The sequence below is a fragment of the Gymnodraco acuticeps genome, unplaced genomic scaffold (genome assembly GCF_902827175.1).
Source record: "Gymnodraco acuticeps unplaced genomic scaffold, fGymAcu1.1, whole genome shotgun sequence".
NCBI lineage: Eukaryota > Metazoa > Chordata > Actinopteri > Perciformes > Bathydraconidae > Gymnodraco > Gymnodraco acuticeps.
Window position 1 is genome coordinate 787,739 of NW_022990082.1, and position 23,463 is coordinate 811,201.

The 23,463-nt window shown below is 43.5% G+C and overlaps 1 protein-coding gene across 8 annotated transcripts in view; it reads left to right on the forward strand.

Moving 5' to 3' along the window:
• The window catches only part of celf5a (cugbp, Elav-like family member 5a), a 199,552-nt gene that overhangs the window by 53,906 nt on the left and 122,183 nt on the right, over positions 1–23,463 (forward strand). The window lies entirely within an intron of this gene.

Here is a 23,463-nt window from a genome sequence, read left to right on the forward strand (position 1 = left end):
CGCACGTGTTGTGTGGGTATGTGCTGCTCAAGGCCCCTAGTAGGTGGCTGATACATCATATTATGCCTGTTAATGGACAACAGGCATCAATGTGATTTAATGCAGCTGATATTCTGCCTCAAATCCATATAACTTCATTATAATGTAGGTTCATTCTGGTTTCATAGAACAATAATCATATTGCTTTATTCTCCAAGTTATTTGCTGAGCACAGCGACATGAAAACACATCGACTTTCCGGTTCAACTTTGACCTGCTGTACTCACCGTAATTATGTTTGCTGTAGGCACATTCACAAATATAGATTACATTCTTATGTCAGCCTTTATTAGGTTAGTATCATTCAATTTGTGCGTCATTCTTGACATGTTGCCGTTATAGGATAATGTCAGGTATATTTTCTGAACAAGAGCTTCCTATCTATAATTCCCTGTCTTCTGCTCTGTGGCATCTCTTCTCCCATAGCTGGCTCTCCCCCTCTCTCTCCCTCTCTCTCCCTCTCTCTCCCTCCTGCATGACTCTCCTCTCCTCTAACAGCCTGTTTGCCCGTTCTCTCTCTCCTTTGCACTCCTGCCGTACTCTGTGGCTTGCCTTCACAGTATGACAGCCCACTAATGAAAGCAAGATAAGCATGCCAAGCAAACTGTTCATTTCAAATTAGAAAAAAATCCCCCACACAAAAAAAAATCTAACCCCACCCCCCCCCCCCCTCCCCCCGGCCTTATCATTGCTGTATCCCGCCCTTCTCTGCCTGTCCCTATAGCTCGCCGGAGCAAATTTGATTGGGTCCGGATAGGGAGAGAATGGCAGCAGATAAGACCCCCGAAACTGTCGCCAAACGAGTCCTGATGCAGCCGGGGATAAGGGCCGAAACGCAATTATGCTGGCAGAATTCTCATATTAAACCCCAAACACCAGTATGACACCGCTGCCACCTCCATCGACCATTCCTCCACCCCCCTCACCCCTCCATCCTCCCATCCCTACCTTCCTGTGAATGATGAGTGTCTAATCTCTGTGGGTACAGATCTGTAATCACAACCCTCACCCCGTCCCTCCCTCCCTCCCTACCTCTTCCCCTCCCGTCCCTCCCCAGTCAGATGGACAGTGGCTGATAATAGCAACGCTGAAGAAACATTATTCCCCCCCCCTCTGTGGAAAAGGCCAGCACTCCTGTCAGCTTAAAGATAGTTACAGCTGTTTTCTTCCTTAATGCATTTCACACTTACTCTGAGCATCTTTGAGGACGTAATGGGGGAATACATGTCACAGTTAACAGCACAGCATGATTTTCAGGCTCCATTTTCTTGCCCAGTCCAGAGTTTTGTGCCCTATTCCATTTTCCTCTGCATTATATAATACCCCCATTTCTGCTCCACTCATCAGAAGATGCTTATGGAATACAGGACAGTTGTCCCCTCTGCCACTTAGTCTCAACCCTTTCAGGAGGCAGTTACTACTGTTGGGCTGGAACATGTTCTGCTAATGACAGAGGGACAAAAGCTCTCTGTCAAGGAAAATGGACTCTAATTATAATAATGGTGCCTGGCACTGGCAGACAATAGAAAGGCCTGCCATTATCCTAAACATGGCAGTATAATTTGGACTACCTTTTCAATGTACACACGGCATCTATTGCACGTCTGTCCGTCCTGGGAGAGGGATCCCTCCTCTGATGCTCTCCCTGAGGTTTCTCCCATTTCCCCTTTAAACTGTGGGGTTTCTTTGGAAGTTGTTCCTTGTACAACGACGGCAACGACATTACGCCCTTGTCCCATTTTTTTCCCCCCTTAAACTGTGGGTTTTCTCTGGAAGTTTTTCCTTGTACGATGTGAGGGTCTAAGGACAGAGGATGTCGTTTTTCTCATACTGATATTCTGAACAATCTGTGCTGTTGTATTTGCTGTAAAGCGTCTCTACTGTAGGCTATTTTTATTATATGTACAGCACTTTGGCTCGACCAAAAATCGTTTATAAATGTGCTATATAAATAAAACTTGATTTGATTTGTACGATGTGAGGGTCAAAGGACAGAGGGTGTCATATTGTCATACTGATATTGAAGTACCGGTATGTGAAGTCCACTGAGACAAATGTAACATTTGTGATATTGGGCTATATAAATACACATTGATTGATTGATTAAGTATCAATGTCTGAGAACAAATCATTTTTGATTTACCTTGTATAATGTCAGGCGCTTTTTCAAAGGTTCTCGGAGAGCAAAGTCTATAAAGCGAAGTCCATATCCCAAATTGTTCATTAATAATACAGTCAAATGGAAACAGGCTAATGCTGTTAAACTCAGTCAAAGCAGGACTTAGATAGATACTGTATTCATCACACATGTGGAAAGGTTGTTACATCAGCCGTGTGTTCAGGGCTTTTCTACAGATGGCATTGATGAGATTATTACGCAGGAAGAAGATGTCTTTAGTTGCAGGCATTGCATCGCAGTGACTAGGGGTGATGTAGGGGAGGGCATGTGGAAGATCTAGAGGTTGTAGTTTAGAGGAGGCGTGGGGGCGGGTGGGCCGGCCAACATGCAGTGTTCTGCTGTTTCCTGTTCTCCTGCTGTGAGGGCCGTGACTGCCACAGCACTATTAGGGGGTCCGGGTCACCGCCTGCCGAGTGCTCCATTGTCAGCTCCCGCTTAACAGACAGAGAGGGAAGAGAGAGGTCCAACCTCTCTTGTGGCACTGCTGCAAAACAGCAGAGGAGAGGAAAAAACCCCATCTGATGACTGTATAATTACACAGTGAATGCAGTCCCTCCCCCCCCCACCAGCATTTTTCCTTTTTTTCTCTATTCATTCCCTTTCTTCCCCCCTGTCTCTTTCTTTTTTTCTGGTAGAGTGTCTGCTAATTAAGCTCTTCCATTAGGCAGCCTGTAATTGGTTTGAAAAGTAATGACAAGCAAGTTTATTTACAAGGTAATTAGAATAAAGGCCGGCTTTGTGCTGATAATAATCATTTACAACTGCAGTAAAGGAGAGAAATCTGACGGACAGACAGTTCAGCACACTATATGTACTTCTTAATGTTTATACTATCTGTAAACACATTGTACACTACACATGGGCAGCCTTTTTATTCATCACGCTGCACATACAGGCCTTTCTTTGATAAATAGATGAGATTGAGCTAAATCAAAGAAGACATGCTGGGCAGCCTTCTTCATCTCCTCCCTCCCTGCCTTCATGCCATCATTATGCTAAATGCACAGAAGTGGTCTGTCAGCTCAAAGCTTCATGGCTTGAAGGGAAGAGTTAGACATTGTGTTATTACGATAATTCTCCCCTCACAGCAGATTGGTTGGTAGATGCAACAGATATGGCCGGCTTTTAGAGGGAGAAAAAGAGTGAGAGAGATACATGTAGAGCGAGAGGGGGGGTAATGCCCATGCACTTGGACATCTCTGCCTTTCGCTTTCCAGGCAACAGATGGAAACGGTGTATTAAGGCACCCAGGGGCAACCCCGGGCACCCTGGCAGAGCCAAGGCATGGCCAGGTTCAGGGGGAGCAGGTGGGCATCTGCTCCGTGCCCTTAATCGCTTTCCGCAACCGCCATCCCTGTGGTGAGCTTGGCTTTTTCTGCGGGTCTGTGGAGGGAGGTATTTATATCTGTGTACAGTGCAGGTATCTCGGTGTGTCACCTCTCTGCTGCCTTCAGTCAGGGGTAAGGGGGATTTACTCTCTGCTGGCAGGCTGGTTTCACACACAGAGGCTTAGGAGCTGCAGTACAGGAGCTTAGCCCTTGGTTACCACCTTTTGTTCACACCGAAACAACAACATGTGAGTGGAAAACTTCGCCCTGACCGGAGGAAGATGATAGATTTGTAGGTTTGTCAGATGAAACCTCAAATAATCTGACATTGAGCCAAACTGCTCATGGTTAACTGACATGTGTCAATAAACATATGCGCATATAGATTTATGACATGAGAGCCTATATTGAATATTGCCTTTTCACAAGAGATATTGTGAATGGGGGAAATAGAGTGATTTATTGTGACGTTCTTTTCATTCTCATGGGGATGGGTAAGTCCATGTTCTTTAGGATCTTAAATATTACTATTATAAAGACAACAATGTGGATGATGATGGTTCTGGTACAAAAAGGCCTCCATGGGAATAGATCAAATTTGATGCATACTTGTTTTTACATAAGATAAGACATGACACCACATAAGTGAAACGGCATTGGACGTGCCTGCAGACTTGTATGTTGCTATTCCTCTGAGTTAAATAACTGCAGACAGCCGCTGTTGTGGTAGAGCAGCAGTGAAGATTTTGTTCTTCCTGTTGTCGACTCGGACAAGTTTTCCCTGCCTAGCTTTTAAATATTGAGTCAGGCTCTATAGCAAACATAAACAGCCTTCAGTAAATACGATTGGAAGTCATGTTTCAAAGCCAGGCTAATTCCATTAAGCTATTGATCTCGCTCTGCTTCAGCTTTGGCCGTGTACTGGCTATGAATACCTGTTTACTTTGCCCCGGCCCTGGGCTCTAGCTCAGTTTCATGCTGCCCGTCCGTCTGCCCATCTATCCACCATTCGTACAGTGCGAGTATAACTTTCTCAGACATCTATCCACATAGTGAGCCTAGTGCACAGTGGATAAACAAAAAGGGGGTAACTGGAATCCTGATACAACTAGAATCCATGGTCTATTTTTCATGATGGTTGTTTATAGGCTATTGTATAAAGTACTCAATCATATTGTCGTGTTTATAACTCTGTACTAATACCGTCCTAAAATATTTATGTGTTGTGTACGTCCCTTGTTGTCTATCCATCTTTGTCTTTCGCAGTAGTTTGTGAATCATTCCTTGTCAACGTTTTGTACACTATATTCATCTTCTACCTTCGGGCTATATCTCAGTCCAAAATGATCTCTATGAAGAAGAAAAAAAGTACATTACTAGCTCTCCCTGCCTGAGCAGCACACTTTATTGCTGTCAAACCAAGCTTGAGATTTGGTGGGAATCGGGAGCAAAGGGTGGGAGGAAGGAGGAGGTGAGGGGGGTTGGGGGGGGGGGGATGATGGCTCAGGCTCGACTGGAGAGTTAGCTGTTGTTCCACTCCACTTTTACTTTACTGAGCAAATCATTTGGTTGACTGGCATGGTGTGGGGGGGGGGCTGTTTCCCCCTTGTCCTGCTGGTCATGCGCAAAGGTATAAGCAATGAGAACTCACCACAACTTGGTACAGATTAGTGGCCCCACTCCAGCAGCATCATCCAAATGGAGCATGTGTGAGTGATGGTGTGTGTGCGTTGGTTGAAACTGTCCTACTTTACAGTCAATGAGGAGCTTATCACATTTTAAAGTTTAAAATCCCAGTAAGTTTTGTCTCCTATTTACAGTTTCTACACACACATTTGTAAGCCAACATGTAGACACACAGACATATTAATGGTGCAATCGGGGTTTACAGTAAAGAGCTTGTTGTCTTACCCCCCAGGTATGTTTCCTCACAGCACTGCTTGCTATATTATGGACCGAGGTATGAAGTGCAAGTTAGGAAAGCAAGACCACATCCCAAACTCATTTCTCCTCTGCACACACAAGTGCACTTAACTACACACGCTGACAAAAGACACACAGGACAACACGCACTATAGAGAGTAGGCTATCTCTAAACAGCGTGTACAGCATGTACGACTGGCTCTTATTGTACATACAACTTTTGCAAATGAATTTGAATGCCAGAACGAGGCGTATTGATAAATGCTAAACATTTGACTGGCTTTTATTTTTGAATGCATTACAATAACAACACAACTAGTGGGATCAGGTCAAATCAATAAATATATAAAATGATGACGGCTTTGCCCCCCAGTTATGCTTCCTCACAGCACTGCTTGCCATATAATGGACCGATGAAGTGCCAGTTAGGAAAGCAAGACCACATCCCGAACTCATTCCTCCTCTGCACACACAAGTGCTCTTAACTACACACACTGACAAAAGACACACATAAAAACGCAGGACAACACACGCACAATAGCTGAGCTCTGAGGAGTAACGAAGCAAACAATGAGTTTCCCCAGTGCATTGTGGCTCGGCTGCCCTGCTTTAAATGTGAGCCGAGTCATCAGCACTTAAACGCTTGATTGATGGCACAGAAGTGAGGATGATTGTGGGATATGCCAGCTCCAAATGACAAGCAATTACTCATTTTGTGTAATGAAAACCTTAACACCAATCATTGAAGCTTTACACCGTGCTAACACTTTATGTAATATTATAGGTTCCCTTCATCCACCCCTACTCCCTCTGCCATCCCTCGGGTGTCGCAGCAGACATTTACTAAATAACATAATTTGTAATGGCTGAAGTGATGGCACAACAAGCCTGCTAAGTGAGTGAGTCGAGGCGAGTGTTTTATGGCCGAGGGTTATTTATTTATTATTAAAGCAGATCTTTAAACTAACTGCAAAGAGTCTAGAGTCCTGGCAGGTCTACTAACAGCAGCCCGGCAGACATCAGTGCCATTAGGTCTTCTGATGACCATTATAAATGTTTGCGCCGCTCTAGCCTAACACCATCATCCGTCCAGCAAGGAGTTGCTATGGCAACCCAGGCTTAATTATGGTTTTTATTTGTGTGTATCTGTTTGTATGCCGGCCGGCGTTTGTGCACGGCCTTCAGCTTTAGTCGTTATTATATCTGCGTGTGTGTGAATGCGCACATGCACACGAGCGCGGCCGTCAACAGCTCTGTGGCGTGAGATAGTGAAAGTGCTGTCCTCCTTTCTCTCCTCTCTCTTTGCTCTGCCAAGACTACAATTACCCCTGCACTCCTCTCCTCCACAAAATCACTGTAATTATCTGCAGCCTGCATGGGCACACTGGCTGGCAACAGGTGCCATGTGAATGCTAATCACCTCCCCCTTGGCCACATGCTATTCTTCTGCCTGGCCCCTGACAAACCAACTGTCACTGGCAGAAGGAAAGACACTCCAGAGCCGCACACTCCTTCAAAGCCGCATGAGCGTGGACAATAATTAGGCTGCCCAGAGATGTTAAGTTGTGGGATGTCAATTGTAGTTAAAATGTATACAGCTTTTGCTGAGTATGTACAGAGGGATTTGTGTGTGTCGGCATATGTGGGAATTATGGTATGGAGGCCTTTCCTCCGTATGGTAGAGTGTGTTCATGAGTTTAGTGTGCACACACACACACACACACACACACACACACACACACACACACACACACACACACACACACACACACACACACACACACACACGGAGAGATTTGACATCAATCCATGGCATTAAATGAAGTGTGAAAAACAGGTCAGAGGACTTCCTGTCTTTATAAACAGCCTAAACGCCATCCAGATGTTCCATGCCTCTCCTGTCCCCTTGAAATCTGCTCACGTCAGCGCTAAATGGCGAAATATAGCCCCTTTAAAGTGATATACACTAACTGTGGCAAGGACATCAGTATCAGCTACCCCTGCTGCTGCACTTTGTCTATGGTCTGGAGTAGAAATGTCAGCTTCCAGTCTTCCTGTATTTACAGCTCCTAGGCTCTGGACTTCCCTCCCCCAAGATCTCCGTGACTCTGAGTCCCTCACAGTCTTTCAGTCCCGCCTCAAAACACATCTTTTCAACTCTGTCTACCCATAAGCCCCCCCTCCCCTCTCAATCAACTTCCTCTTGACTGCCTTTTTATTTATTTTTTATTTTACTATACTTACTTGTTTGCCTGTCCTTATTTGTCTACCCTCCCTCATACTGTAAAGCGTCTTTGAGTTGTGAAAAGCGCTATATAAATAAAATGCATTATTATTATTATTATAGTGCATTTCACCATCTTTCTTTGAGTTTTATCCCAATGAAAATGAGCAAAAGATCTCTTTATTTCTACTTTTGCACAGCCCTCTGTACCGGAGATAAGCTGTTCTTTTGTTAGAGCTCATCTGACATAGCACGGGTACTCAGGAGGACGCACACTGGCCCACTCACTGCCATGTAAATATGGATTGAGGAAGGTGAGGAGAGAGTAGGCTATCTCTAAAAAGCGTGTACAGCATGCATGCAGAACAGGATGCATTGCAAGAGCACATCGACAAGACAGTAGAATAACTGGGACGTAGTCTGAAGAGGTGGATCAGATGTCAACTGTGTCCACGGGGTTGAGTGTATCCTGGATGTTTGAGACACCGGGCCCCGACCGGCTCCTCTTATTCAATGCATTTGAATGCCAGAACGAGGAGGCGTATTGATAAATGCTAAACATTTGACTGGCTTTTATTTTGAATGCATTATAATAACAACACAACTAGTGGGGTCAGGTCAAATCAATAAATATATACAATGATGACGGCGTTTACTTTTTAAAAACCCTTGAAGCAGCCCCCCCACACACTCTGCTCTACCAAAGTGATCCCTGGCCTCCTCTCAAATGGTCGTTAGACACACTGGCTCGACCTTTCCTTCTCCACTAAGAGGCAGAAACATAAAGGACGACTGATTGTCCGCCCCCTCTCCCCTGTTAACTCACCCATTATTCTGGACACAGTCCTTTTGACATGGGAGCCACGTTCAATGTTTAATGCTGTTTGTTTTATATTCCTGCCTCATTTCCTTATATAACAATTTATTTACCTTCCATCAAATATTCATAAATGTCATTACTAATAACTTTCATAGATCATCTGAATTGATCCGTCGATCTGCTTTTATCTATATGCTGCCCAGCATTGATCCATTGGTTTGGAGAATAGACAAACTTGCCTTGTATTTGGTTATGTTTGACAGGAAAGAAGATATACATTTGTGTTTCAGAACGTGTGTGTGTTCGGCATGCCACAGATGCATCATTCGATCAGGGAGTTTTTGTCGTCATTTGTGCAGTATTTCAGCTCTGCTTTGTGTATGAGACACTGATCACCTATACTTCCTCCACAGCGCTGATACATCTGTTCATTTCCTTTTAAATAAAGCTATTGTCTCGGTCCAGGTGGGACTGCCTTTCTTTTACCTTAGATTTCATATTTTTAAACGTGTATCAGCAGGATACATTTATTTCTGGAGCATCTTATGAACTAAATAATAATACACATTTAAATGTAATTCTCTGTAAATGAATATGTGCCTTGTGTGGTAGACCCTCGCGTGATTCACCATCGTTGGTCTCCCCTGAAGACTAATGTATTCCTGTCTCTCAATGGTCCAAATGAAAAAGTCAAATGTCTCATTAATCATTCAAAGGCTAATTTCACTTACATGACATATGCATTACGTTACATGCAAAATGTATATATGACTAATTTTGCCAAAGATAACAGAAGTCATGAATTCCAATTGTTATCCTTAACCTATCAATCTCTGCTATTTTTTCTTTCTTCTTGTTCCTTCACTCATTTGACTATCTTTGTCTCTTCCTTATCTTACTCTTTCCTAATAATATATGAAGCACTAGGGAATTATAAAACTGCATTTACTTTTGTATTGTCATCACCATACTCTTATCTTAGCACTCAGCATGGTTTCTTTTCTTTTTCCACTGAGGAGTTACACTGGTAATACGTGAAAATAAATACTGTTATGGAATATAACTCTTCTCTAAAGTTGACCTTTTTAGACCGGCATTCTTTCCTTAAAATGGTCCAGTGTTGTTTATATTTGCTTGAATCCGTTATCTTATAAGCACTGTAGTTTTTCTAAGTACTGCAGTAAAAACGATGTCTCACTTATCAACTTACCAATGCCATTTCGGTTTTAAAAGAAAGATAATTACAAGAAGATGTTCATGCAATGGGAGGACTTGAGTGAGCCTTATTGAAATGACAACAATTAGTTGTATTGTGCTCGTTGTCTGTTCCCCTGGATTTGCTGGCTGTCTGTTTTAATGACAGGCCCGAGCCTCAGAGTCCTTCTGTCTCCTGTCCGCCACCCGGACACAGAGATGAAAGATGAAATGGAGATTGTGACTGATGCAATTACGGTGCTGCTGATTGAAGGAGAGGCCAAATTATCACCGCCCTGATTGGGCTTTGTCTGGACTGAGAGCATGCCACGCTCTGATTAAAGTGTCGCACAAATGTGTGTGTCTGTGTGTTAATGCACGAGTGTGTATGTGTACTTTGGACGTTAGACAGGCTTTGGATGGTACAACGGAATAAAGACACTTTGTCATTTTTGACCTTCCCACATGAGTGCTTCTCAACAGGAACAGAATCTTTGCGCAGTTTACTGAATCTGATCACAATATATTTCATTTTGTGCTTTCTTTTAAGATCATTTTAGAATAGTAATAATTCCCTCTTAGATGCCGTGATATAGTGATGCTTGCCTATTCAGCTCTTAATTGTTTTATTCATAAAAAAAGAATCATGTTCAGTTCATATCAGCTCATATTGAATTTCGGCTGCAACACCCTCTTGCACCACTGGAGGCCTCCTTTCCGTCTTTCTCTGTCTATGTTCTTGACCTGCATTACAACATCATGCTGTTTCCATATATCTGTCTCACTGTGTCTGCTCTGCGCATGTTATTTCTCATGGATCCCTTTTCTGTCTTCCCCCTTTCCCTCTTCCTCTTTTCAGCCTCTCTCTCATCTCCCGCTCCACTCTTGCATCAGTCTTTTTCAAACAGCTTGTATTCAGCTGAGCCTCAACTTCAAACATACATTTGTTTAAAGAACCAAAACTATCTCATGTATGAAAAAAAAAGCCCCTGAGTCTTATTTGCCCAGCACTGCCACACTCTCGCCTTCACTCTCTCCTTCTCTACATCCAGCCCTCCACCTGTCCCTCCCCATCCAAAATGCTGTTTGTTTATCAGCATTGGAGCATTCTAGCTCCAGGTTGTTGCATCAGAATTAGCAGCCTGAATCGCGGCAACACAAATGAGTGAGAGCATGCGTGAGCAGCGGTGCTGTTGGTTCATTTCTGATTTCACAGGGAGTTGCTTCATCCCTGTGGCTGATCCCGGGAGCCAGCTGTTAGCTGTAGACTATCGCAGCCTCACTGCATGGAAACATGGAGGTAACATACATCATGCCACTCTCCCCCACCCTTTTTCTACATAAGACCGACTTGCAAGGCTTTACTGTCTCTCAGCAGGGGGCTGATCCCTCCCTCTTCTATCCCGCCATCAAACAATCCTCCTTTTATCTTTCCCTCCGTGTTATGATCACTGCTGTTGGAGACTGTAATACAAGGCCTTTAAATAATTACACACAGAAGTCCTCCAGAGCGGCCGAATGGGGAGCTAGGGCTCAGGAAAATGTAACCCTTTGCCTGCACATTACGTTATTCCTCCTTAAAGCAGGCTGCTGATAGGCAACGCTGTGATCATCTTTTATGTGTGTCTCTGTGCCCATGTGAGTATTTAAAACCGTGGCTGATGTCATCTGTGGGAAAAACAGATATCTAGTGACACTGTATCTGGCTGGAGATCCCCAGGCTTTATCCGTAAAGAGATCTGTCAGCAGAGAGAGCTCTGAGCGACGGCTTCTGAAAAAAAGAGGATGATCCTTGCTTAAAAGTTTAGGCAGATCAGAGGCTGGGTTTCTCTGTCGATGGGCGTTATAAAGAAACAATTGCGTAACTTCTAATTGAATTCCTTTTTTTTCTAACAGTCTTCAACTACTTTCATACTAAATAAATGCATTGGACATCATACTGGGAAAATACTGAATGTTCCTTCTATATCAGAGTAGCACATGATAACAGAGGCCCTACGTAGCTGTGCACGTCAGTTTGCTATCCTGGCTCCAAAATGGTGGAATGAGCTCCCCATTGAAATCAGGACAGCAGAAAGCTTACACATCTTCCGGCGCAGACTGAAAACTCATCTCTTTCGACTCCACTTCGAGTGATAGAATTACTAACAAAGAATAGCTAACAAAGCACTTATATACTAACAAAGGACTGGCTTATCTACAGCCAGTTGAGTAGCACTTGAAATGTTTTTGCTCTATGAAACCTGATGTTTATATGATTCTGTTTTCTTCAAGTTTGTATTTTGTTGGTCGAACGCACTTATTGTACAGTAAGTCGCTTTGGATAAAAGCGTCAGCTAAATGCAATGTAATGTAATGTACTGTACGTAGCCGGATGTATGACTACATGGATGACGCTCATGAGACACTGTTGAAGTTATGATAGCTATGTTCCTAAGATTGGCATGATGACACAGCCCGTAGACAGATAGGCATATGACTGTCATGTTCTTTACTTACGCAGACCTTAGCTAATCTTAACTAATGTCAGAATACTGCTTTGAACCGGTATTCTTCCATCTTGTGTTTGTAACTGTATATAAGCATCTGAAGGACACTGTTCTGGGTACTATTTGTCCCACGCAGCCCTGTGTGTGATGACTACTTCCATTCTAGCAAGGATAATAAATACATGTTTCCTGATATTGAAGACGAAGCCGGTGACAAGTGATATCTTTCTAACACATTAAGATTGACTTTTACATTGGATCCAATTATTTCATTCAAAGGTGAATTAAGAGAATAGCTTTTTGCTTCTATGTGGTGCTACACATTCTTGTCAACACAACATATCTAAAACTAAACCTTTTCAACTTATTTTTACTTTGCCATCAAGCATCAAAGTACACAACTCTTTATTCTTCAAGCTACAGCTGAAAAAACAAGTCATAAAAGTAGCACTTGCCCACTAAACACTCTAAACTAAATCATGTAGAACAGCTATATATGGTTACTGTACCATCAATAGTCAAGCTGTGAATCTCACTCTCACCTGCCAAGTGTAGGTTTCTTTGGAAAAGGGTGCTGGGATTTTGCTTTGCCCGGGCTCCCACTGATGTATACAGTATACGTCTGAAGAAGCTTGGTGGATGGAGCCTAGCTCACAGCTTGAGTCCTGTCAATGCAGATGGCTGCTTCTGCTGGCGTATGGGCAGGGTTTATGTGCAATGCCAATGAATATGTATGTGTTTAAAACACATTTGTGGTGGGAGGCTCCGTTGGATATGAGAACAAGACTTTGACTCAGAGCCTTAGTGAGTGTCAGGGGTGTAAGGGGTGTAAGGGGCACTGGAGTGCGGCTTAGGGGGGATGAGGATTCCTATTCACACTGCTTTATGGCTTAAAATGTCTTTGTCTTTATCACTGGGACACCATACACACTCTGTCAAAGGGGGAAGTGAGTTCATTCTTGTTTTAAACTTTCAATATTATTTATAATGTGGTGAAGGAAGTTAGGGAAAGCAAGTTAGTATGATATGAAATGAAACTTTTGTCTTGAAGAAATTGCACTATTCAAAGCAATTTAAAAGAACACACGCACATAGCATAAGTAAATGACAACATTAGCTATAAAACTAATTGTGAGATGCTTTTGGAAACATAAAAAAAGGCATTAGTCATTCAGCCAAGTCATAGTTCTCACACTAACACACACATCAATATTTAAATGAGGTTTTTGTATACTTATACGTGTCTGACTATTGTCATGTTATGGTGTTGCTCTTCACTAAGAGAGCGTGAAACAATAAATTATTCTTTAGGATCGTTTCTATAGAAGTGTCAGATTGCACTCAGGGCAGCTTTTTATCACTTTATGTGTTAAAACCACCGAGGGAATGTTGAATGGATTCTCGGAGTGGAGATTGCACACTTTGATTGCAATAGTGTAATAATGGAGTATGCTTGTACTTCCCTATTGAGCATGTACTTTATAACTTACAAGGCCACCACTAATCAAATTCCCTCTTTCTCTCCCCATGCCATCGCCTCTGGTGCATCTCCAACATCAGGTAAGAAATTGTTCTATCATTCAACCAATCAATAGCAATATGGCCTGTAGCTAGCTCCACACCGACGCTGTCTACACTCAGAGATTTAGATGTGTGCAAATGGCAGCGGTGATATTTTACTCCCAACACCAAACAATATTTTCAGAGCCCAGGTGGAGCAGCACAGTAAATCCACCTCGCTTCCTTTGTTTGGATCTTTTATCAAGACTGATACTTCCCACGTAATGAAAGCAATTTGGCAAGAGCTGTCGCTGTGTGGTGTCCTGGGAGGCAGCTAAAGATGCTCCCGGTGCAAACGGCTCAGTGCTCGACTCAGGCAGCTGTACTGCTGCTGCCGGTGTGTGGTGCCTCTCCTCAGCCCGCCTGTGACAGCTCCCCCCCACTTTATGACAAATGGCGGGGCGCAGAGCGGGCTAACAGGGAGGTAACGCCTGTTGGTTCATTAGGAGGCCGGGTCACCACAGGCTCAGGACCAGGCATTCACTGCTCTATGATCCTGGTTCGGGGTGATGGGTACCTCTCGCTTATATATGCACACACATATATACATTGTTCCTATAATAAGATGATTAAATAAGATATACTTTATTGATGCTCAACTGGGAAATGTGTTCGTCACAGCAGCATGTTGAAACAAGGCATTGCACATCATTTACAAATAAAAAATATAAACAAACGTAAAATATAAAATCTCAAATAGAAAAGAAAACAGAACTAAACATAACAACATATACACAAGATGACTGTGAAGATACAAATCTGTCTGTCAAATAAAACCTATGAAGTAGGATCATATTGACATTAAGTGTGCAAGGAATGGCATATTAAATTAATTATAAATAATCCCTTTGCTGTATCGTCCATTCATATTTTGGTAACCCCTTTTCCTCAAGAAAAAGTGACCAGCATTCCTGAAAAAATAAGCCTCTGACCTATTGACCTTGCCCTAGAGTACTGACATGGAGCGCCTGTGGTGATTAGCTGGCATTAGATGGATGATCCAACCTTAAATGCCATCACTTTTTAATCAAAAATGTCTTCATTGGTAGCTGCAAACATCCCAACACCCCTTATAGCTCATCCTTGCAATCAATAGGCAGACTCGCTTTGCCATTCTGTCCCCCATTTGCTCAGTTGCAGCCCCCCACCCTAAACTCTTCTTCTTTTTATCTCTTAGTCAGTCACACTCTCTCTCCATCCTAACTAAGGGCTCTCACAGGGCCACAGCACAAACTGCTGGCCCTGTCCGTCTATTAATAAATGGCATTAACCACCTGGCCCTTCAGGGACTATTCATTTTAAAGATGAACTACCTTAAAGTACAACACAATGCTGTCTCATTTTTACTGCTTCCTCATTACTGCTCAGGGCGGCTCAAGACTCATCACCGACCCTCCTCCTCCTCCTCCGCCCTCTTATCCCACCATCCCTCTGTCTTATCTTCCGGCTTCATCCACTCCTTTTCCTCGCTGTCCTTTGGAGCAAAAAGCAACCAGGGCATTGGAAGCTAAATCAATAGCGGAACAAGAAAAATGATTATGATCACAATGGAAAGAACGTTGCCTTTTCTCCAGATGGATTTGTAATTTTGCTAAACTCCCATCACCTCAATGGTTTGAATAACCAGACTCTCAATTCCCAGCTCTGTAAATGCACTTACAGCAATTGTGATGATAAATCTAAGCCCTCACGCTAAAGTGTTTTATACTTATATAATTACCATAATAATCAAGTTTATTGTGGAGTGGCGTTCTACGCTGTACCACGGGTGTTTCATTCATAGCAATTACCGTTATAAACGTGCTACAGTGACTGTATCTGCACAAAAGCTGCCTAGGCCAATTCAGTGTGATCCACAACAATGTGGTACACCGCTGGCCTGCTAAAGCGTTTACAACATAACGTATATAGCCTGTTCTCGGCTTTAATTACTCAGTCTAAACAAGCTCCAGTGTTATGCTTACTAATTCCACAGTGGACAGCTAATTTCAGCTTCAAAGATATCACTACTGTTTAAAAATGGGAAAAAGGAAACCACGTCAGCACTTGATTGCGCTCTCTTTCTCATTTACTCAACAGTATGTTTTTAAAGGGTTTTTCCTCACTATTACTTTTTTTTCTTGTTATTGTAGAAGATGTATCAGAATGCTTGGAATCATTGCACACGTCTTCCCTTGTGTCTGAATGTCAAAATATTTGTCACAGGTTTGTTTTAGAAGCCTGGCAAACGGGTAAAGGGAAGGTTTGAAGTCGTGGAGGAACAGCCTCATTATACTCACCAAGCCGCACAGTTATTCCGTATGAAGTGGAGATAAAAGCACGAGAAAAGCTGAGAGCAAGAGGAAATAAAGAACATGGGAAAAAAAAGATGAAGCTTGAAGGAAGAGAAATATGGAAAGAAAAGAGGGCTGGATCAAAAGAGTAAGGGGGAGGAAGGAGGGAAGGAAAGCACCATGTGTTTCTAAAAGAAGAAGCACAATACAAAGTGAACGATCAAATTTATAGCATGAGATAGTGACTCCAACGGTATGACTGGTTTATCAGCTGAGCTTAATGGTTCAACGTCTGTCTTTCACTCTTTCTCTCTGAAGTCTCCAAGACCATTTTAAATTACTCCATGCTGATACGGCTAATGTTAATTAAAAGCTGAATGCTTAGCCCTCATTGTGAGCTTATGTTTGAAGCCTAAGACTCCTTCTTTATTCGTTTCTTTCTTATTTAATATGGCCCCTATGTACATACTGTATATGTATACCATATAGAGCAAAGGAAGGGACATTTCTTTTTTGTGTTAATGTGTTTTCGGATGGGATTTCAGTGCAGACAAAGTTTGTGTTGTGAAACGCAGCTTTTGGCCTGTGAGCAATGGGTTCAATTCGAGCTGTGACAGCGGTGTCCGCGCCAGATTCTGTGTCGCAGATATTTTAATCCATCATTCTTACGTGCACCACTAACATCTGACTTTTGACCATTGACTTTTTTTCCTTTTTTAAGAGAAAAGTGTATCTGGTAAACATGACATTCTGTAAAAAAATGCAGAGCCTCTCCACACAATGCAAAGAGTATTGTTGCACACTTCCATGTCCAATGTTTTTCAAGGAAGTATACATGGCGTGACAATAAGAGAACTTCACACACTGTTCAGTGGGAATGCATTTGTTAGGATTACATATTTATATGAACCACATCTCCTCTTTATTTCTTCACTTTATTTATCTGTTTGTGTTTGTTAAGGACGACCACCTCTGGTAACAGTCGTGACCCGGTGTGCAGCTCAATGAAAGCAGCTGCCTGGCGTGTCTTTGAAGACTAGTTCAGAGGCAGCCGCATACACGTGCTGCGAGCTCACATTCCTCCACCTGACACTCCACCAACCCCCAAACACACTAGATGGTAGTCATGCAAAGCAATCATAAAGACACTAATTCCCATGCTCTGATGCACAAGCATGTAAAAAGCACACACATACAGGCTTTCCCCAGGTAGGTGGTTTCAATCTTGACACTGTCCCGACATCCTTCAAAGACTCGGCTCCACTGGCTCTGTTTCACTCCTGTCTTGTCTGTCTGTTCTTCTTGACAGATGTACTGTATACTTCTGTTGAACTACTGAGTCGAAACAAATCACTCTGTTTCTGTACTATGATGCGTCAATCATAATCGCTCAATAAGCCATCTGGCATGTTCTTGGCAGTGGCTAGTATTTATGGATGTCATAATTATACTGAGATTGTATGACTCATTATTTGGCTAGAAAATGGGCGTCCTTCTTATTCTTTGCCTCCTGTGGTTTCTTTAACCATCCAACAAGCCACAAAAGCTGGAGTCAATCAGGAAAATAATTGTACTGAACCCAGAGCCTTTAACAGCGCACAGAAATTGGTGTTACAATGTTATGATTACATATTTACACAAATGTGACCATGAACGTGTGGCCACATGACAGCTGTATTTAGAGCCAACGATGGATAAAGAAGGGATAATTTGACACGTCCAAAAGCTATGTGGACACACCAGGCTAACTGTAGCTACTATAGCCCTGGCTTGACATTCTATCACGTTTGTACCTCCACAATGAATATGCAATCAACTCACTCCCAAACCAGATGAAACGGCATCCAGTTGACTCTCATATCCTCCACATGCATGATGTGGCTTCCTCATAGTGAGTGTCAATGTGTGATGAGGGGGTTGTACCAACCCTTGGGATCTTGTCTGTGATGAAACATTCAAGAGGAGTTGCCAGAGGAGTGTATTCAACACCAAGCTGTAAAATGAAGCTCTGGAAACGCAATCTCCACTCACAGAGACCTATTGCTTTCATTACCACACAAGTTCTGTGCATCAGAGGCTGTATTTTACAAAGACAAACATTATGTTGCGTTTCTTCAACAGTGGGAGCATCATTTGCATTCCTCATACATGCATGTTGCATGCACAAAGTACCGGCATCTTTTTATTTCATTCTGAACCAATCATACATCATAAAGTGTGGAGCTTGTACAGTTTGCTCATCCCACACATTAAATGAAGATAAATACATAGCATTAATTGTACAGTATCTGTGCTAAAGCCACAGAGGAAACTCCACTGCGTACAGTCAATCCCACCCACATCTAACACATGACATGTCTACAATTAAACATCGACTGATGCCCTGGCTGATCAAGGTCACTGGGCCAAGGTGAGACCCAGTTAACAGTGTCACATTGCTTTACGGTTCCTGTCCCATTCTGAATCAGGGAGGCGTGTGGTGCAGTGGATAGAGCCTTGGTGTTGGGATCAGGAGGTCACAGGTTCGAACCCCACTGCAGTCAGCATGTCGTTGTGTCCCTGGGCAAGACACTTCACCCCAAATTGCTCCTGTGGGGATTGCCCACAGTATTGAGTATGGAAGTCGCTTTGGATAAAAGCGTCTAACAAGTGACATGTCATGTAATGTAATGACCCAAAGGTCTCCCTCTGCATGAACCCTGCAGTGCTCTATTACACCTTGTAGCCTACATTGAACCTGTCCTCATCGGAAAACCATCAACTTTGGTTTTGCTTTAAACTGCTATGTTTTCCTGACAAGCCAGACGTCCTCTTGTGGTCATGGAGACACTAGCTGCTGTTTTCAAAAAATACATCACGGTTGAACAATATGTATGAAAGAAGAACATCTGTGACAGAACACATTTGTTAAAAAAAGATCTACGCAGTTGGAGCGTACAAGTTCCCTGCTTGTAAAGGTGGAGAACAGTATATGGTTGGCAAGGATAGTGACATACTGTACAGTAGGTCTTGGTTGCTCTTGCTAAATATAAACACGTCTGTCTGCTGGTTGGGTGTCTTCTGCCAGGCACACAGACCTGATCCCAAAGGAGAGATGCAGGTTAATCAGACATGTTCCTTAGCATTAGAGCTTCACAACCTGTTAACACCACCACCCACCCTGATTTCCTCAGCCTGCCATCCTCCATCGGGTGACTTTTGCGAGACCAAGTGGCTCAGCAGTAATGGAGATAACTGCCGTGTAATAGACTTTTTTGTCGTATCCACTGGTGTCAAAGTAGCATGGGTTCCCTGTGACATGGCTATTGATTCCTGATTGCGCCTGCTCACTAGAGAGGTTAGAGAGATAGGGACAGAGATGGCAGGCCAGACTGAGGGCTAATGTGCCAAAAGGGGAAGGCTGAAGGGTAGGGCCAGACCTGCATAGAGCTTTTGAATAACAGTCCCTTAGAGCGACTGTCCTTAAGGTAAAAGACTCATTTCATTATAATGATTTACTGGAAACCCCTTCCTCTGTCCGTCTGTCATTGGCTGACTTTTTAGCAGCCTATTACTCTCTTGTGTTCTTCAACGCCGTTTTATTTTCTCTTGTTTCCCCTCCCACCCTTCTCTCCATCTTTCTCAGCACCAGCCTGTCAGAGAGAGGGTCGTAACTCAGGTCAGGTCCATAAAAGAATCATAATGGCAGTATGCATGGACCTTGCATCATAGGGTCAGCCTGGACTTCATTACCACAATTACACCGAGGTGCTGGTGGCTGGCGTAACGGGTGACTGCTCAACCCATTTGCTACCGTGTATTTCTTTAACCACTAAATGATTTTGCGAACCACAAAATGCAGCAAGCTTCCATTAGACAGCCTGTTCTAAAACACTCTGTTAGTGCCGCCATGTTCACTGCCAACAACGAGCACCAAAGAATGATTGCAGTAGTGCACACAAGAGCCAAATTGATATGTAGCAGAATGTTGCTGCCGGAAAAGAGGAACGAGCTGTAAATTACAGTCAGCAGCATTACCGTTTTTTAGGAGAATTTGGGTTGGCAAAAGTTTCAGAGACAATAGCCTCGACTAAATAAATAAATAAACAAAGCTAAGCCTAATCTAATATGTGAAAGCCTGTCAGAGGAATGGGGGGCTAGGAGGGGGAATATTGTGCATGTGAAAGGCAATTGGAGGATTAGAGTGAAAGGCCAGACAGGGAGAGAGCTAGAGAGAGAGAAAGCAGCAACATAATAAAGGCAGAGCAGCTGTTCAAAAGAGGACAAGAGCGGAGAAGGAAAGAGTGGGAGAGGGAGGAATTGAGAAAGAGAGAGATTGCAGGAAGACTGGAGACTGTATTTTTAGGAATTAAAGATTTACTGAGTGGCATGAGAGCAGAAGCAAAGAGAGAGAGAGTGAATTGGAGAGAAGAATAGACACGGTTGATCATTTTAAAAGGCCGGGGTGCAAGCATTTTTGTCCTTGTCATTTTAATCTGGGGTTGGGGCATGTCTCTATCGAGGCGATGTAGGGAGAAGAAGCAGGCAAACAACACACACACACACACACACACACACACACACACACACACACACACACACTAGGAGGCAGACATTTCAGTGGGGTTTCTCATAACTGTTCTGAGGGCTGTAAATGAGTAGCTGGAGTCAAAGATTGACCTCGGTGCTGTTAGGATCCGTCATTAATTCATAGAGCAGTGGACCCTGGTGCTTTCAGTGCACCAGGTGTGGCCTTGAACGATGCCTCATTTCCATTCTGGGGACTTTAAGCACTTAGGCTTGTTATGCCCAGGAGGGCTGTATGGTTGCGGTACGGAGCGGAGCAAGCAAATCAGTGTGTGAACCGAGGCACTATGACTCACATCTCACTGCTTAAAATTGAACAGGACCACGGGTACTATGGCCTCCACAGTCCATCTGAGATGCTTTGGTCTTTATTGCTGACTTTTAGCACTGGCTAGGTAACCGATTTTTTCATCTGGCCAGTGCGCCACAAAGTGCAGCCCCCTACTGATCACCCCCCCCCCCCCCTCCTATAAAATGGTAGCATTAATATGCACCAGCAGTATTTCCCCTTTCCTCTTTAGCACCTAATCAAACTTTATCCAGATTTGCACAGCTGTAGTTCATGTATTATGCAGCATTAATTGCTACTTCAATAGTCATTAATAAAGAGTTGGCCGGCCTCTGAATAAGCGATGGTGCAGGAGGACGATGAGGTGCGTCAGAGACGGAGGGCAGGGAACATCACCTGTCATCTCCTACAATCTATGTCCTTCAAACGGTTATTTATTTCCCTATTGTGCGCCATATCATAATGTCAACGAGGAGGATCGTGTCAAACGTAATTATAGCCCGGGTGGCTTTGGTGAGCTGACTTTCATTCAAGAAAGTTTTTGAGGTTTGCAGGGTTCCCGGTGTGCCCTCTGTAGAAAATTCTATTGCAATATTTGTTTGCACGGCTCAGTGGCATTTAATCTCCTGTTGTTTATCATTTTCCGCTTGATTTATTTCTTCACCTTCGCCTATTTATTGAATTTAATTACACCTCAAATCCCAATGCAAACCTGCTTGCTGTTAAGGTCTGAGAGAGGCGGGGGTGGAAGGAGGAAAGGGGAGGAGGATGGGGAGCAGTGTTGGGTATAAGTAAACCATGACTCAGACAAATGGCCTACTCTTTCCATAGACATACAGTATGTGCCCTCTTTTAAGTTAAGCAAACTCCCATGTCGACAAACACACACAGGCCTACACAAATTGGCTGTGGAGGTCAGTACATCAGCCTCAGAGCGATCCAGTGAAAAACGCGTTCTCTAAAACCTTGGCAAATGATCTGCAGTCTGTCTGCGGCCTCGCTGATCATATAAAATATCGGCCAGTTAATTAGGCAGTAATTGTGCAATGTGCTCTCATTTTTATGTGCCATGCATCGGGCCATAAAGAGGCCAGTGTGAGGACGGCCGGGAGAGAGCACACCGAGGTTCATGCTATAACATCAACCCATTCCAGGTCTACTATATGGCCAGAGGTCACATATATTTCTTTTTTGAAGGGGAGCGGAAGAGGCCCACCCCCTTGCTGTATTTCCCTGAAAGAGGCACTTTTACTAGCTGTGTGCATTTGACCCTCACGGTTGTATCAATACAATATAAGTCATAGATAACAATGATAATTCAAGGTTTAAACTTCAGTAGAAAAAACCTAAAATGTGCACTCAGATTTGAAGAGTAAGGCATTTAGGTAAAGATACAAAAAGACACCAACGTAGAGACAGAGTTGAAGATTGAGGCATCATGTCGGAGCGGTCGTGTTCACCTCTTCGCTCCGTTTGACTTTTTGCTTGGAGAAGCACAAAACTTCCAGACAAGATTCTTTGTACATATTTGCTGAAGACAGCAGTGAGCTGAGAGGATACAGCGGAGACTACGGAGCGGGCTGCAGGATTAATTGTGCTCTCTCCTCTCGTGATTGAATGAGTGTGGACAAGGTCATCAGCTTCACACATTAGAGAGGGGACATGCTTTATGCTTTCCATGGCAGGGATGTAAAGGGACGGATTTGACGATGATTTTTGTGTGTGTCTGCCTGTGTGTAGCTAAACTGAAGTTCCAATGTAGAGCATGCACAACATATGCTCACATGAGGACTCACCCTGTGCATTTCTCCATGTGCCTATGTATCCTGAGGTTAGTTTATATGTTATTTCAATGTGTGTGTGCATGTGCACGCTCAGTGCCACAGGGCTAAGTGTGACTGTGTGTGTGTGTGTGTGTGTGTGTGTGTGAGTCAGTCCTGTGCCGTGCTGCAGGGCCAGCAGCGCACAGCAGCGCACAGCAGCGAGGAGATGTGACAGTGATGGCTCCTTAGCCTCGGGCCACAGCTGGGAGGCCGGAGACACACCCACGCAACTGACCTTCACCGTCACCACTGCAGCAAACACACACACATCTCACATACAAACACACAACTCGCATAACTTACACACAAAAATAATTCATCGACTCGCATGGGTCTATGTTTGTGCAGCTAAAGCATGAACTATATGAATGTAGCTTGTACATGTTGGACACATAAGGGCACAAGGACACACACACGCACACACACTGTTCATTTTCCACCTACACACCCTACTTTTTCCTCCTCTCTCAGTGAGTCAGAGCTTATCAGGCAGGGCGCTGTGATTCACCAGCAGTGAGTAAGCTGCTTGCTGCATGCAGCTCTGTCTCTCAGACCAGCTCCATGCACTCATACTTCATTATCATCCATACTCACCCGCCTCACCCAAAATGTTTCATCTCACATCCCCAAACGCCTCTAGAGTAGCTTTCTCCCCCCTCGTCAGTGTCATTAATAATAATAATAATAATAATACATGGCACTTTTATAGCGCTTTTCATGAAACTCAAAGACGCTTTGACAGAGAATTAAGAGGAG